The 14548-nt window shown below is 46.6% G+C and overlaps 1 protein-coding gene and 1 non-coding gene across 2 annotated transcripts in view; one reads left to right on the forward strand and one right to left on the reverse strand.

Annotated features, from left to right (window-relative positions):
- Positions 1 to 14548, forward strand: part of LOC124622132 (carbonic anhydrase-related protein 10-like) — a 403585-nt gene that overhangs the window by 8402 nt on the left and 380635 nt on the right. The gene's annotated exons all lie outside the window — the stretch shown is intronic.
- On the reverse strand, positions 12443 to 12517 carry Trnas-cga. The gene has a single exon. It is a non-coding gene; the product is annotated as a tRNA-Ser (tRNA).

Below are 14548 nucleotides of genomic sequence, written 5' to 3' on the forward strand. Positions count from 1 at the left end.
CAGTCTAGCTGTTGTGCACGACAGTAACACCATCTCAGTCGGTCGGAGTGCCCTAGAGGTTCTAGGCGTTGCAGTCTGGAACCGCGCGACCGCTACGGTCGCAGGTTCGAATCCTGCCTCGGGCATGGATGTGTGTGATGCCGTTAGGTTAGTTAGGTTTAAGTAGTTCTACGTTCTAGGGGACTGATGACCTCAGATGTTAAGTCCCATACTGCTCAGAGCCATTTTTTAACACCATCACAGTGAGAACAAATGGCTCTGAGCACTATGCGACTTCTGAGGTCATCAGTCGCCTAGAACTTAGAACTAATTAAACCTAACTAACCTAAGGGCATCACACACATCCATGCCCGAGGAAGGATTCGAACCTGCGACCGTAGCGGTCGCCCGGCTCCAGACTGTAGCGCCTAGAACCGCACGGCCACTCCGCCCTACATAGTGGGAACAAAAAAAACTTACACGTACCTCGTAAAACAGGTTATATTTGTTTTTAGTGTATCGTATACCAAGCAAAAGGACGTTTAAAAAATCTTGAAATTTAAGGCTACTGTCCCCAAAACAGATTTTTATTTCCTCTGATGGTGAACACAATTCACAAAAAGTCGACCAAGGGTAAAGTTGAGGTACCAAATAATGTGGCAGGCTGCATAGGGAAAAGGCAGCAAGTTGTCCTTATCTGGGCAGCTCACGAATTTAATGAGAAAAATTCACATACAAGAAGTCAAATCAGCAACTTAACCGGTGTGCCAGAACAAGTTAGTAGCAAGCTGCTCAGAATATGGATCTCACTACTGTGGAATGCGCAATTACATTTGCAGAAAATCAGCCGAGGGTACACCTATGAGAACCATATGGCAGCAGGGAGGTAAATATGCATGAATCCTTATTCTCGCTCCTCAACACTCTACCTTCCTAAAACTCTGCATGGAGGGGATGACTAACTGCTGTTGGCAATGTGATGGACGAGAGTACCCCTTATACCATGAAAACCTAGGTCACCATACGAGAAACTTTTCACTCTTGGTGTACAAAATGAACATTAACAAACACGAGGTTGGCATCAGTCAGGAGCAATGTCTCCTCGAATCCAGAATGAGATTTTCACTCTGCAGCGGAGTGTGCGCTGATATGAAACTTCCTGGTAGATTAAAACTGTGTGCCCGACCGAGACTCGAACTCGGGACCTTTGCCTTTCGCGGGCACACAGTTTTAATCTGCCAGGAAGTTTCATATCAGCGCACACTCCGCTGCAGAGTGAAAATCTCATTCTGGAAACATCCCCCAGGCTGTGGCTAAGCCATGTCTCCGCAGTATCCTTTCTTTCAGGAGTGCTAGTTCTGCAAGGTTCGCAGGAGAGCTTCTGTAAAGCTTGGAAGGTAGGAGACGAGATACTGGCAAAAGTAAAGCTGTGAGGACCGGGTGTGAGTCGTGCTTCGGTAGCTCAGATGTTAGAGCACTTGCCCGCGAAAGGCAAAGGTCCCGAGTTCGAGTCTCGGTCGGGTACACAGTTTTAATCTGCCAGGAAGTTTCTCCTCGATTGATCAACTTCTTTGCGCCAAACACGGTGGTGGGGGCGCCACATTTGGTAGGATACATCAAAATATTTGGAGAAAAAGTAACGAACTCTCTCACACTGGCCTAGGGGCACTGCGTCGTCACGTCCTTTGATGTTCATGCAGAAAAGGCAAAAACGTCATGTTACAGTATTCTCCGGGGATCACAGTGATCCTCTGCCGTCAGAGAAGCCAGATGCTGGCTGTGTGCACTAAAGCACGGAGTAGGCCGCAGCCCCGCTTCCACGAAAGGTGTCCATCTCCGTGCGGAGGCTCGTCTCTGCTAAAGGGATCCACTGACTGTTCTTACTTGAAAAACAGGATCCTAGGACCACACCGGGAGTGCGTCTTCTCAGTGTAAAGAGCACAAACGTTGCTTCCCTAGCAGATATGCCCAGTATAAAATAACCACAAAATAGTGACAGAAAAAAACAGTGCTGCTTACCTATATATGACGGCAATGTCCCAAGACATACGTCTACTATGTACCACTTTACGCTAGACCCGATAAGAAGAAGTTCAGTGCTTGCTAGAAGGTCGCAGTAGACTTTGGTCTTCAGTGTAAGCTATTTCTGTCTGCCTGAGTCACCGCTGCTTACACCTATCTCGGCATGATCACAGTCTTCAAACAAATTTTTCAGTGCTAGTAAGATATGCCTCGGCTCGCTGCTCGCAGATGTAGTTACTGTGATACAGCACACAGCTGGCATACTTCTTAATACTATAACGACGCTCCCTTAAGAGTCGATTTCGAAATTTTCCTTTTGTCTCAACACCCAGGAAACCGACATAGTGATTCTCATTATATTAGTGGACATATTTTTGTTTCATTTTAGTTACAGTGTACAGGGTGAGTCAACAACTATTGCCACCAAGAAAAACTCCGAAAGCATGATAGTGGCTGAAACGTTTGTGGGACACCGGGGGCCATAATATGACATCGGTTTTGAAAGTGTGAAAGCTGCTTAAAAGTTGGTGGACAGAAGTTGCATGGGACAACGGGGGCCTTAATATGACGTTGGGTTTTGTTCTTAGGTGGGGTCACTTTAGAGATATGAAGGTCAACTTTGTTTTTTTAAGTGGAATGCTATAGTCTGGTACTTATCTTCTGACATCAGTTACTGAGACGGATCCAATGATGTGTAACAGTACGGTCTTTGAAGACCAGCGAAGGTCACAAAGGTGGAACGAACGTCCATTTACGGAAGGTGTTCGAAGTGATGATCCTTGGTATCAAAACTGTGCTGCAATCTTATTATGGACTGAGTGATATTCCTTATCACCAGTGGCACTTGTCGAAGCACATGCTCTGACAATTCTCTCTCACATATATTCAGATGTAGTTGGAACGTCTTTATAAATAATGTCTTCTACGAATTCCCACAAGAAAAAATCCAGAGGCGTCAAGTTTGGCGAACGAGCCGGCTACGACACATATCCTCCGCGTTGTCTCTGCAACTCATTTCTAGCCATCAGCGAAAAATGTGTCGGGCACCCATCGTGTTCGTATCACATTCTGTCCCTTTTTCCTAACGGTATTTCTTCCAATAACAGAACTAATTTTTCTTGCAGGAGTGTGGTGCTTTCTACCATTAAGATTTCCTTCGATGAAATAAGTGCTTGTAATTCCGTCCTCCAGAGTCCAACACCATACATTTACCAGCCTCGGTTTTTGTGTGCAATTTGCCGCAGCTAACATGGATTTTGAGTTGTCCAGTGGGGCATGTTACGCAAATTAACATTTCCACGGTTCGTGAATATAGCCTCATCAGTAAAAAATGTCATTCCTCTGAGCCTGAAGTTGAGCCCATCGGTAGAATTCAGTACGACGCATACAATCCATACTAGTTAATTCTTGGCGGAGACTGACATGGTAAGGATGATATTTATGGCGATGCAGAACACGAACAGCACTTCTCTGGCTGACGCCAGGTTCCCTGGCGATTTGACATGAACTAACACAAGAATCTCGAACCACAGTAGCAAGAGTGTGTATCATAATTAATGGCGTAAACGCATACAGTTGAAACTACACGATACTAGAAGCAAAAAGTCTCAGTCAACATAGGGTCGAAAATGCATACCTTAAGAGCTACGAGCAATTTTTCATCTTCGATACTGTGAAGGAAATCTCTTCTACTTTCCACATTTTGGGAAGTAGTAGTATGGACCAAAACAAGGAAAAAGTGTCCGGTACACATGCGATCTAAAATGCATACCTTAAGAGCTTTGAGCACGTACTCTTCTTCGCAACTTGGAAACACAACTCTTCTAATGAACAATTGCTCATAACTTTTAAGGTATGCATTTTCTTGTTTTGGTCCATACCACTTCTCAAAATGTGGAAAGCAAAGAGCTGCATTTTCGACCCCATGAATACTGAGACTTTTTTGCTGCTAGTAATATATATATATATATATATATATATATATATATATATATATATATATATATATATATATATATATATATATATATACTCCTGGAAATTGAAATAAGAACACCGTGAATTCATTGTCCCAGGAAGGGGAAACTTTATTGACACATTCCTGGGGTCAGATACATCACATGATCACACTGACAGAACCACAGGCACATAGACACAGGCAACAGAGCATGCACAATGTCGGCACTAGTACAGTGTATATCCACCTTTCGCAGCAATGAAGGCTGCTATTCTCCCATGGAGACGATCGTAGAGATGCTGGATGTAGTCCTGTGGAACGGCTTGCCATGCCATTTCCACCTGGCGCCTCAGTTGGACAAGCGTTCGTGCTGGACGTGCAGACCGCGTGAGACGACGCTTCATCCAGTCCCAAACATGCTCAATGGGGGACAGATCCGGAGATCTTGCTGGCCAGGGTAGTTGACTTACACCTTCTAGAGCACGTTGGGTGGCACGGGATACATGCGGACGTGCATTGTCCTGTTGGAACAGCAAGTTCCCTTGCCGGTCTAGGAATGGTAGAACGATGGGTTCGATGACGGTTTGGATGTACCGTGCACTATTCAGTGTCCCCTCGACGATCACCAGTGGTGTACGGCCAGTGTAGGAGATCGCTCCCCACACCATGATGCCGGGTGTTGGCCCTGTGTGCCTCGGTCGTATGCAGTCCTGATTGTGGCGCTCACCTGCACGGCGCCAAACACGCATACGACCATCATTGGCACCAAGGCAGAAGCGACTCTCATCGCTGAAGACGACACGTCTCCATTCATCCCTCCATTCACGCCTGTCGCGACACCACTGGAGGCGGGCTGCACGATGTTGGGGCGTGAGCGGAAGACGGCCTAACGGTGTGCGGGACCGTAGCCCAGCTTCATGGAGACGGTTGCGAATGGTCCTCGCCGATACCCCAGGAGCAACAGTGTCCCTAATTTGCTGGGAAGTGGCGGTGCGGTCCCCTACGGCATTGCGTAGGATCCTACGGTCTTGGCGTGTATCCGTACGTCGCTGCGGTCCGGTCCCAGGTCGACAGGCACGTGCACCTTCCGCCGACCACTGGCGACAACATCGATGTACTGTGGAGACCTCACGCCCCACGTGTTGAGCAATTCGGCGGTACGTCCACCCGGCCTCCCGCATGCCCACTATACGCCCTCGCTATGCCCACTATACGCCCTCGCTCAAAGTCCGTCAACTGCACATACGGTTCACGTCCACGCTGTCGCGGCATGCTACCAGTGTTAAAGACTGCGATGGAGCTCCGTATGCAACGGCAAACTGGCTGACACTGACGGCGGCGGTGCACAAATGCTGCGCAGCTAGCGCCATTCGACGGCCAACACCGCGGTTCCTGGTGTGTCCGCTGTGCCGTGCGTGTGATCATTGCTTGTACAGCCCTCTCGCAGTGTCCGGAGCAAGTATGGTGGGTCTGACACACTGGTGTCAATGTGTTCTTTTTTCCATATCCAGGAGTATATATATATATATATATATATATATATATATATATATATATATATATGTGTGTGTGTGTGTGTGTGTGTGTGTGTGTGTATGTACGTATTTGCTGCTACTGGAGCTAGACGGTAGATAAATTTGATTCTATAATATGAAAACGTATCCTACCAGTGCCCCAAGAAAGGGAAGCGGTGCCTACATAAAATGCAGATTTTGTCGCCTGTCTAACGCCGAGTAAGGACGGTTCCTGTCATTAACCGTGCTGTTTGTGATATGCAGCTCTCTGCTCTTGTGGGTTGGTCTTTGCTGTCTTAATTTCAACATGACAGCTGCGTCCTTCATAACCAGTGATCTGCCTTATATACTGTGTACTTGTATCCAGGCTCGTCCCGGTGAATCTTTCGTTCCACCATGCCTTCAGCTGCAGTTCTTTTAATCTGAGATGATAAGCAACGTATTAGTTGTAATGGGCAGTAATGCTGTGTGAGGAGGGCTATGCGAGAGGCGTTCGATGAATTCGAAAGTAAAGTTGTATGTACTGACTTGGCAGAAAATCCTGAAAAATTTTGGTCTTATGTTAAAGCGGTAGGTGGATCAAAACAAAATGTCCAGACACTCTGTGATCAAAATGGTACTGAAACAGAGGATGACAAAGGCCGAAATACTAAATATCTTTTTCCAAAGCTGTTTCACAAAGGAAGATTGCACTGTAGTTCCTTCTCTAGATTGTCGTACAGATGACAAAATGGTAGATATCGAAATAGACGACAGAGGGATAGAGAAACAATTAAAATCGCTCAAAAGAGGAAAGGCCGCTGGACCTGATGGGATACCAGTTCGATTTTACACAGAGTACGCGAAGGAACTTGCCCCCCTTCTTGCAGCGGAGTACCGTAGGTCTCTAGAAGAGCGTAGCGTTCCAAAGGATTGGAAAAGGGCACAGGTCATCCCCGTTTTCAGGAAGGGAAGTCGAACAGATGTGCAGAACAATAGATCTATATCTCTAACGTCGATCTGTTGTAGAATTTTGGAACACGTATTATGTTCGAGTATAATGACTTTTCTGGAGGGTAGAAATCTACTCTGTAGGAATCAGCATGGCTTTCGAAAAAGACGGTCGTGTGAAACCCAGCTCGCGCTATTCGTCCACGAGACTCAGAGGGCCATAGATACGGGTTCAAGGCTAGATGCCGTGTTTCTTGACTTCCGCAAGGCGTTCGATACAGTTCCCCACAGTCGTTTAATGAACAAAGTAAGAGCATGTGGACTATCAGACCAATTGTGTGATTGAATTGAAGAGTTCCTAGATAAGAGAACGCAGCATGTCATTCTCAATGGAGAGAAGTCTTCCGAAGTAAGAGTGATTTCAGGTGTTCCGTTGCTATTCACAATATACATAAATGACTTTGTGGATGACATCGGAAGTTCACTGAGGCTTTTTGCGGATGATGCTGTGGTATATCGAGAGGTTGTAACATTGGAAAATTGTACTGAAATGCAGGAGTATCTGCAGCGAATTGACGCATGGTGCAGGGAATGGCAATTGAATCTCAATGTAGACGAGTGTAATGTGCTGCGAATACATAGAAAGAAAGATCCCTTATCATTTAGCTACAATATAGCAGGTCAGCAACTGGAAGCAGTTAATTCCATAAATTATCTGGGAGAACGCATTAGGAGTGATTTAAAATGGAATGATCATATAAAGTTGATCGTTGGTAGAGCAGATGCCAGACTGAGGTTCATTGGAAGAATCCTAAGGAAATGCAATCCGAAAACAAAGGAAGTATGTTACAGTACGCTTGTTCGCCCACTGCTTGAATACTGCTCAGCAGTGTGGGATCCGTACCAGATAGGGTTGATAGAAGAGATAGAGAAGATCCAACGGAGAGCAGCGCGCTTCGTTACAGGATCATTTAGTAATCGGGAATGCGTTACGGAGATGATAAACTCCAATGGAAGACTCTGCAGGAGAGACGCTTAGTAGCTCGGTACGGGCTTTTGTTGAAGTTTCGAGAACATACCTTCACCGAGGAGTCAAGCAGTATATTTCTCCCTCCTACGTATATCTCACCAAGAGACCATGAGGATAAAATCAAAGAGATTAGAGCCCAAACAGAAGCATACCGACAATCCTTCTTTCCACGAACAATACGAGACTGGAATAGAGGGGAGAAGCGATAGAGGCTCTCAAGGTACCCTCCGCCACACACCGTCAGGTGGCTTGCGGAGTATGGATGTAGATGTAGTAGAGCAGCACATCTCATTGGCGGAGAAACCATACATTTATGATTGTTGTCTATTTCTTGGGCGACATTTTGTTGACATTCGTCATTTGCGCAGATAAACTCAGCTATGTTTCAAATTTTAACTTTCTATCAACATTTTACGTATATTTCGATCGTAACTTATTCTGTTTTACATTTGAATCGCTACCTGATGAACATTATTACAGTTGTGCATACTGAGAGCGAGTCACTTCAAGCAAATATTTTCCACGTTTTTCAAAAATCAACATGTAATTCGAACTATGTGTGAAGAAGTTGTTAATCATACAAACAGGGAATGGTAATGTCTGTATCCTTGATTCTTTTCATTTTGTGAGCGCTAGGCCGTTGTCCAAAGCATGTTTGTAGCATGTTAACTGATTCTTCTGTCGGTTCTTGGTAGACAACATTATAACCAATGAAAAACACTATATTACTTTCGTTCCACAGAATTAATGTATTCAGTTAACAGGTTTGCAGCTCAAGGACAATCGTTTTTGTGCGCAATAGTTCGTCTGAAAAGGATGGAGTCATCATTAGAAGCTGTAGAGATTCAGATAGTAGTCTGGATCATGGGGTCCCGGATTCGATTCCCGGCCGGGTTGGAGATTTACCCTGCCCGGGGACTGGGTGTTTGTGTAGTCCTCATCATTTCATCATCATCATCATCATTCGTGACCGTGGCTACACTAGACCGTGTAAAAGAGATTGGACTGTGGTAATATTAGGCCTTGGTACGGGCTCTGATGACCACACAGTTCAGCGCCCCACAAACCAAACATCATCATCATCTTATTGTCTCTGACGATGTCTCCAGTATCATGAAACGAAACTTTCCTCACAGAAACATGCCGTGAACCACGCTCTATTGACCATAAAATGAAAATAATAAGTGATACAAATAGTTTATTAGCCCTAATAAATGTTAATTTAGGAATTATTGGCCAGTGAGCAGCAATGACGGCAGAGTTTTAACAAAACTACAACATGAACATAAACGAAGTAGGTCTTTTTCTTTGAGGGAACATACTATTCAAAATATTGCGGACAGTACTCGTATTAGACGTGGTTTACACCGCCAATAGAGGTATTTCCTCCGGATGACAGTGAAAGGACTACTACAGGCTGAAGCGTTCCTCAAAGCGAAAGGTCTGGCGTGTCTACGGCGTCGGCGAAATGTTGTTCCGAGCGCGGAGGAGGGCGCATTTGTGCAGGGTGGGCACACGGGCGCAGCGCCTGCCAAGGAGCGTGGGCGGCGGCGGGGGCGGCGGCTGCCCAGGAATGCCTGGCAGCACATCAAAGCGGCCCCAGTCCCAGCCCCAGCAGCGGCGCGGCCCGGCGCCCGTGGGCACGTCCGTGGGCCAACCGCGTCCTGCGACTCGCTCGACCCTCCCAGTGGACTCCACTACCAGGCATACACTGCCTGACGAAAAATGTGGAGCGCCCAAGAGGAGAGGAGCAAACAAAATTACATCTCCCTGGTCGAGAGGGTACGTGACGTTACTGCAGTGATCACTGTATCAAGTCCAATTTACATGACAGTATGAGCCCAGTTATCGGTATGAAGTTGCATCCCATTTGGTCTGGGTGCATGCACTGATTCGGATGAGAAGGTGTCGCAAAGCCGTTGTATCTCCTCCTGAGGAATAGTTGTGGACAACTAATTTAATTGACCCAGGTTTTCCTCGACATTGGTACTGGGACAGAGCTGATGTGTAAACTGATCGCAAACACTTCTGTAAAGCATAGATCTGGCTATCTTGCTGGACATGAGTGTACCAGCACCACGCAAAGAGTTCATACAGACACGTGCTATGTGTGTTCGAACACTGTCCTGTTACAAAAATGGCAGCACAATATTGTCGCATCAGAGGTAACATGCCAGTGCTGTCTGTCTGTGATGTACTGTTCCCTCCTTCACTACCAGCCAAGTCCCTCTCTCTGGCTCCCCAACCCAACTGGCGTCAACCAGGAGTAAACCGCTGTACCTCTCCAGACCGTTGGAAGAATGATGTCTCTCCCCTGGTCACTGACGGATGAGGACGCGCCATAGTGTAGATTCCTCGATTCACCGCTAAATACGAGGGCAGTTCAGTAAGTAATAGAACACATTTTTTTCTCGGCCAATTTTGGTTGAAAAACCGGAAATTTCTTGTGGAATATTTTCAAACATTCCCGCTTCGTCTCGTATAGTTTCATTGACTTCCGACAGGTGGCAGCGCTGTACGGAGCTGTTAAAATGGCGTCTGTAACGGATGTGCGTTGCAAACAACGGGCAGTGATCGAGTTTCTTTTGGCGGAAAACCAAGGCATCTCAGATATTCATAGGCGCTTGCAGAATGTCTACGGTGATCTGGCAGTGGACAAAAGCACGGTGAGTCGTTGGGCAAAGTGTGTGTCATCATCGCCGCAAGGCCAAGCAAGACTATCTGATCTCCCGCGTGCGGGCCGGCCGTGCAGAGCTGTGACTCCTGCAATGGCGGAGCGTGCGAACACACTCGTTCGAGATGATCGACGGATCACCATCAAACACTCAGTGCTCAACTTGACATCTCTGTTGGCAGTGCTGTCACAATTGTTCACCAGTTGGGATATTCAAAGGTTTGTTCCCGCTGGGTCCCTCGTTCTCTAACCGAACACCATAAAGAGCAAAGGAGAACCATCTGTGCGGAATTGCTTGCTCGTCATGTGGCTGAGGGTGACAATTTCTTGTCAAAGATTGTTACAGGCGATGAAACATGGGTTCATCACTTCGAACCTGAAACAAAACGGCAATCAATGGAGTGGCGCCACACCCACTCTCCTACCAAGAAAAAGTTTAAAGCCATACCCTCAGCTGGTAAAGTCATGGTTACAGTCTTCTGGGACGCTGGAGGGGTTATTCTGTTCGATGTCCTTCCCCATGGTCAAACGATCAACTCTGAAGTGTATTGTGCTACTCTTCAGAAATTGAAGAAACGACTTCTGCGTGTTCGTAGGCACAAAAATCTGAACGAACTTCTCCTTCTTCATGACAACGCAAGACCTCACACAAGTCTTCGCACCCGAGAGGAGCTCACAAAACTTCAGTGGACTGTTCTTCCTCATGCACCCTACAGCCCCGATCTCGCACCGTCGGATTTCCATATGTTTGGCCCAATGAAGGACGCAATCCGTGGGAGGCACTACGCGGATGATGAAGAAGTTATTGATGCAGTATGACGTTGGTTCCGACATCGACCAGTGGAATGGTACCGTGCAGGCATACAGGCCCTCATTTCAAGGTGGCGTAAGGCTGTAGCATTGAATGGAGATTACGTTGAAAAATAGTGTTGTGTAGCTAAAAGATTGGGGAATAACCTGGTGTATTTCAATGCTGAGTAAAACAACCCCTGTTTCAGAAAAAAAATGTGTTGCATTACTTATTGAACTGCCCTCGTACAATACGATGCCATTTATCAGAGTCTATGCTTCTAGGTCAGGGCGCCACTCCAAATGTAGCCGTTTGTGTTGTTGTGTTACAGGCAGCCCACGCTTGCCACAGACATTCAAGAGCCTGACTGCCGCTAGTCTCCAACCAAAGGTGGACGATAAAACAAAATATTGAGCGCATCCGTCACTTGTTCTGAGGCGATGTGAAGGTGCTACTATGCAGTTAGTGCACAATAAGGCGTCCTCTCTCTTCTGCTGGTCAGTGTTACCGACCAAAACGTTGGTGACGAGTAAGTGTGTTCTCATATTCCCACGCAGTTCAGCATCGAGCCTTTGCCTCATCAGATTGCTCCACAAACCTGGATATTGCACGATTCGAACCAGCTGCCCAGAGAGAGACACACATAGGTGTTCCTTTCAAACAGTGGTGATAACGCTGTGTCACATGAGTATGCAGCATTTCCGTGCACCACTGAGCGCCTGACGCTGTTCACGTCAGTTGTACACCCTAGCAGGGTTAATGCATTTTGGAAGCCATTCTACTACTCTCATAAATTTGGAACATTGATCATTCAAAAAGTCACCAATGCTGGGTAGATGTACCAAGTTACACCGACACTTCATTGCCTGGCAGAATGAGAGAATACCTCCTCATTTTTGCTGTAACTACAGCGCATTGAATTGTGCACACTGACTAAGAGGAACACTATTCTAACTTTTCTTACCTATCCTTATATTGACATCCGTCATTCAAGGGAAAACAAGAAGCTCAGTCAGTGCAAGAGTGTCGTACAGCTGCTAATACACGTACAGTAGCCACCACAGGAGACTCACCACATGGAGAGGTCGTAGTGAACCTTTACGCTGCTCGTCATAAAAATTTGCAACACACGGAGTGACTGATAGCTTGACTGTCTCTCTGTAGTGCATGACCAGCTATTGAGATATCTGGAGAACGTGCATGCCAGAGCAACTGTTCTGCATCTTCAACATGCTTGCATCGAACTATAATCATCAGTTTTCTGCTATATTAACAGCTCCTTTTAATCTCCGTTTTATGCTATCTTAATGCTGGTGTATGAGCTGCCTTCTGCGGTACCGGCCGCTACCCAGTCGCCCACATTTTCAAATACGCGCGCCGCCAGATACGCCTCCGCGTTTCCTAAAGCCGCCTCCGCGACTCGAGGGCGTTAGCACGAACAAAAATGGTTCAAATGGCTCTGAGCACTATGGGACTTCCAGAATGAGATTTTCACTCTGCAGCGGAGTGTGCGCTGATATGAAACTTCCTGGCAGATTAAAACTGTGTGCCCGACCGAGACTCGAACTCGGGACCTTTGCCTTTCGCGGGCAAGTGCTCTACCAACTGAGCTATCGAAGCACGACTGACGTCCGGTACTCACAGCCTTACTTCTGCCAGTACCTCGTCTCCTACATTCCAAACTTTGCAGAAGCTCTCCTGCGAACCAAGCAGAACCAGCACTCCTGAAAGAAGGGATATTGCGGAGACATGGCTTAGTCACAGCCTGGGGGATGTTTCCAGAATGAGATTTTCACTCTGCAGCGGAGTGTGCGCTGATGTGAAACTTCCTGCCAGATTAAAACTGTGTGCCCGACCGAGACTCGCACTCGGGACCTTTGCCTTTCGCGGGCAAGTGCTCTACCAACTGAGCTATCGAAGCACGACTCACACCCGGTACTCACAGCCTTACTTCTGCCAGTACATCTCCTACCTTCCAAACTTTGCAGAAGCTCTGCTGCGAACCAGGCACTTGCCCGCGAAAGGCAAAGGTCCCGAGTTCGAGTCTCGGTCGGGCACACAGTTTTAATCTGCCAGGAAGTTTCATATCAGCGCACACTCTGCTGCAGAGTGAAACTCTCATTCTGGAAACATCCCCCAGGCTGTGGCTAAGCCATGTCTCCGCAATATCCTTTCTTTCAGGAGTGCTAGTTCTGCTTGGTTCGCAGGAGAGCTTCTGCAAAGTTTGGAAGGTAGGAGACGAGGTACTGGCAGAAGTAAGGCTGTGAGTACCGGGCGTGAGTCGTGCTTCGGTAGCTCAGATGGTAAAGCACTTGCCCGCGAAAGGCAAAGGTCCCGAGTTCGAGTCTCGGTCGGGCACACAGCTTTAATCTGCCAGGAAGTTTCACTATGGGACTTAACTTCTAAGGTCATCAATCCCCTAGAACTTAGAACTACTTAAACCTAACTAACCTAAGGACACCACACACATCCATGCCCGAGGCAGGATTCGAACCTGCGACCGTAGCGATCGCGCAGCTCCAGACTGTAGCGCCAAGAGCCGCTCGGCCACCTCGGCCGGCTTACCACGAACGATGACGCCGTTGTCAATGAGATGAAAGCATCGACTCCCCGGAGCTCCAGCGGCAGATGTACTTACACTCGAATTTTCATGCGCCGACTCAATTTTGTGTGTTTGCCAGGTGAATAATATTTACAAACTTTCACAGGAGCCAGGGCTCGGCGTCTTGTGAAAAAACATTGTGCTGATATCGACATATTTATAAATCTTTTCTATCCGTATATATTAAAAGCTGCTGTTAGCAACTGGCGCTGCAAATACAGCAACAAAACTATGTATAATTTTTACTACTTGATATTAGATTTAGAACAATTTATATCCGAATTTCCTGTTCATGTGCAGTATCGGTTCCTCGATCCTGTATCCACGAATTACACAGCGTGCAAACGAGACATAACACCGTCCATCACATTATCCATGATTAACTTCACAGACACCATAAAATACAGACACTGCCCTACTGTATCTCATGGCAAAGCAAGACAATCTAACGAACAGAACAACGTCTTTGCCTGTGCAGGAGTCATGCGATTTGTATCCGATCACTGTGAGACGTAGACACTAGGATATATGAAAGTTTCGGTCGTTCCTGGAGGCGTGATCGGATGGCCGAGGCGTTAAAACGGAAAGCGGAAAACCCGGGTTCGAGCCCCAGTCTGGCTTAAATTTTCTTATGTTACTAGTAAATGGCATTACCATTGTAGAACAGTATTTGCAATTCACCGGGATCTGGCGACTGATTTATTTTCAACTCTTTCAGTTGTTTCTCTGCTCCAGCGAGTCTCTACGGCGGTTAAACGACAATATCTTAGTACGAGTCCCCTGCGTGAACGATTTCTTAAACGCGAAATTCAAAAGTTCAGCTTTACTTTTGCTGTCTTCTACTGCCACATCAGACTGTGTGATTGGTTAGAAGCCTTAGACCTCCTTAGTGATTTGACGTAGAACCAGAATTTTCTTGGTTTATCGGCAAAATCTTTTGCTGACGTATGACGGTGGTACATATTTCAAGCTTCTAGCATCGATCTTTTTACAGGTACAAGAATTTCTGTTAAGTTTCACCTGTCGTCGTTTGTGCGTTCTCTTTTGAAC

This window comes from Schistocerca americana, chromosome 7 (genome assembly GCF_021461395.2).
Source record: "Schistocerca americana isolate TAMUIC-IGC-003095 chromosome 7, iqSchAmer2.1, whole genome shotgun sequence".
In the NCBI taxonomy this organism is placed as follows: domain Eukaryota; kingdom Metazoa; phylum Arthropoda; class Insecta; order Orthoptera; family Acrididae; genus Schistocerca; species Schistocerca americana.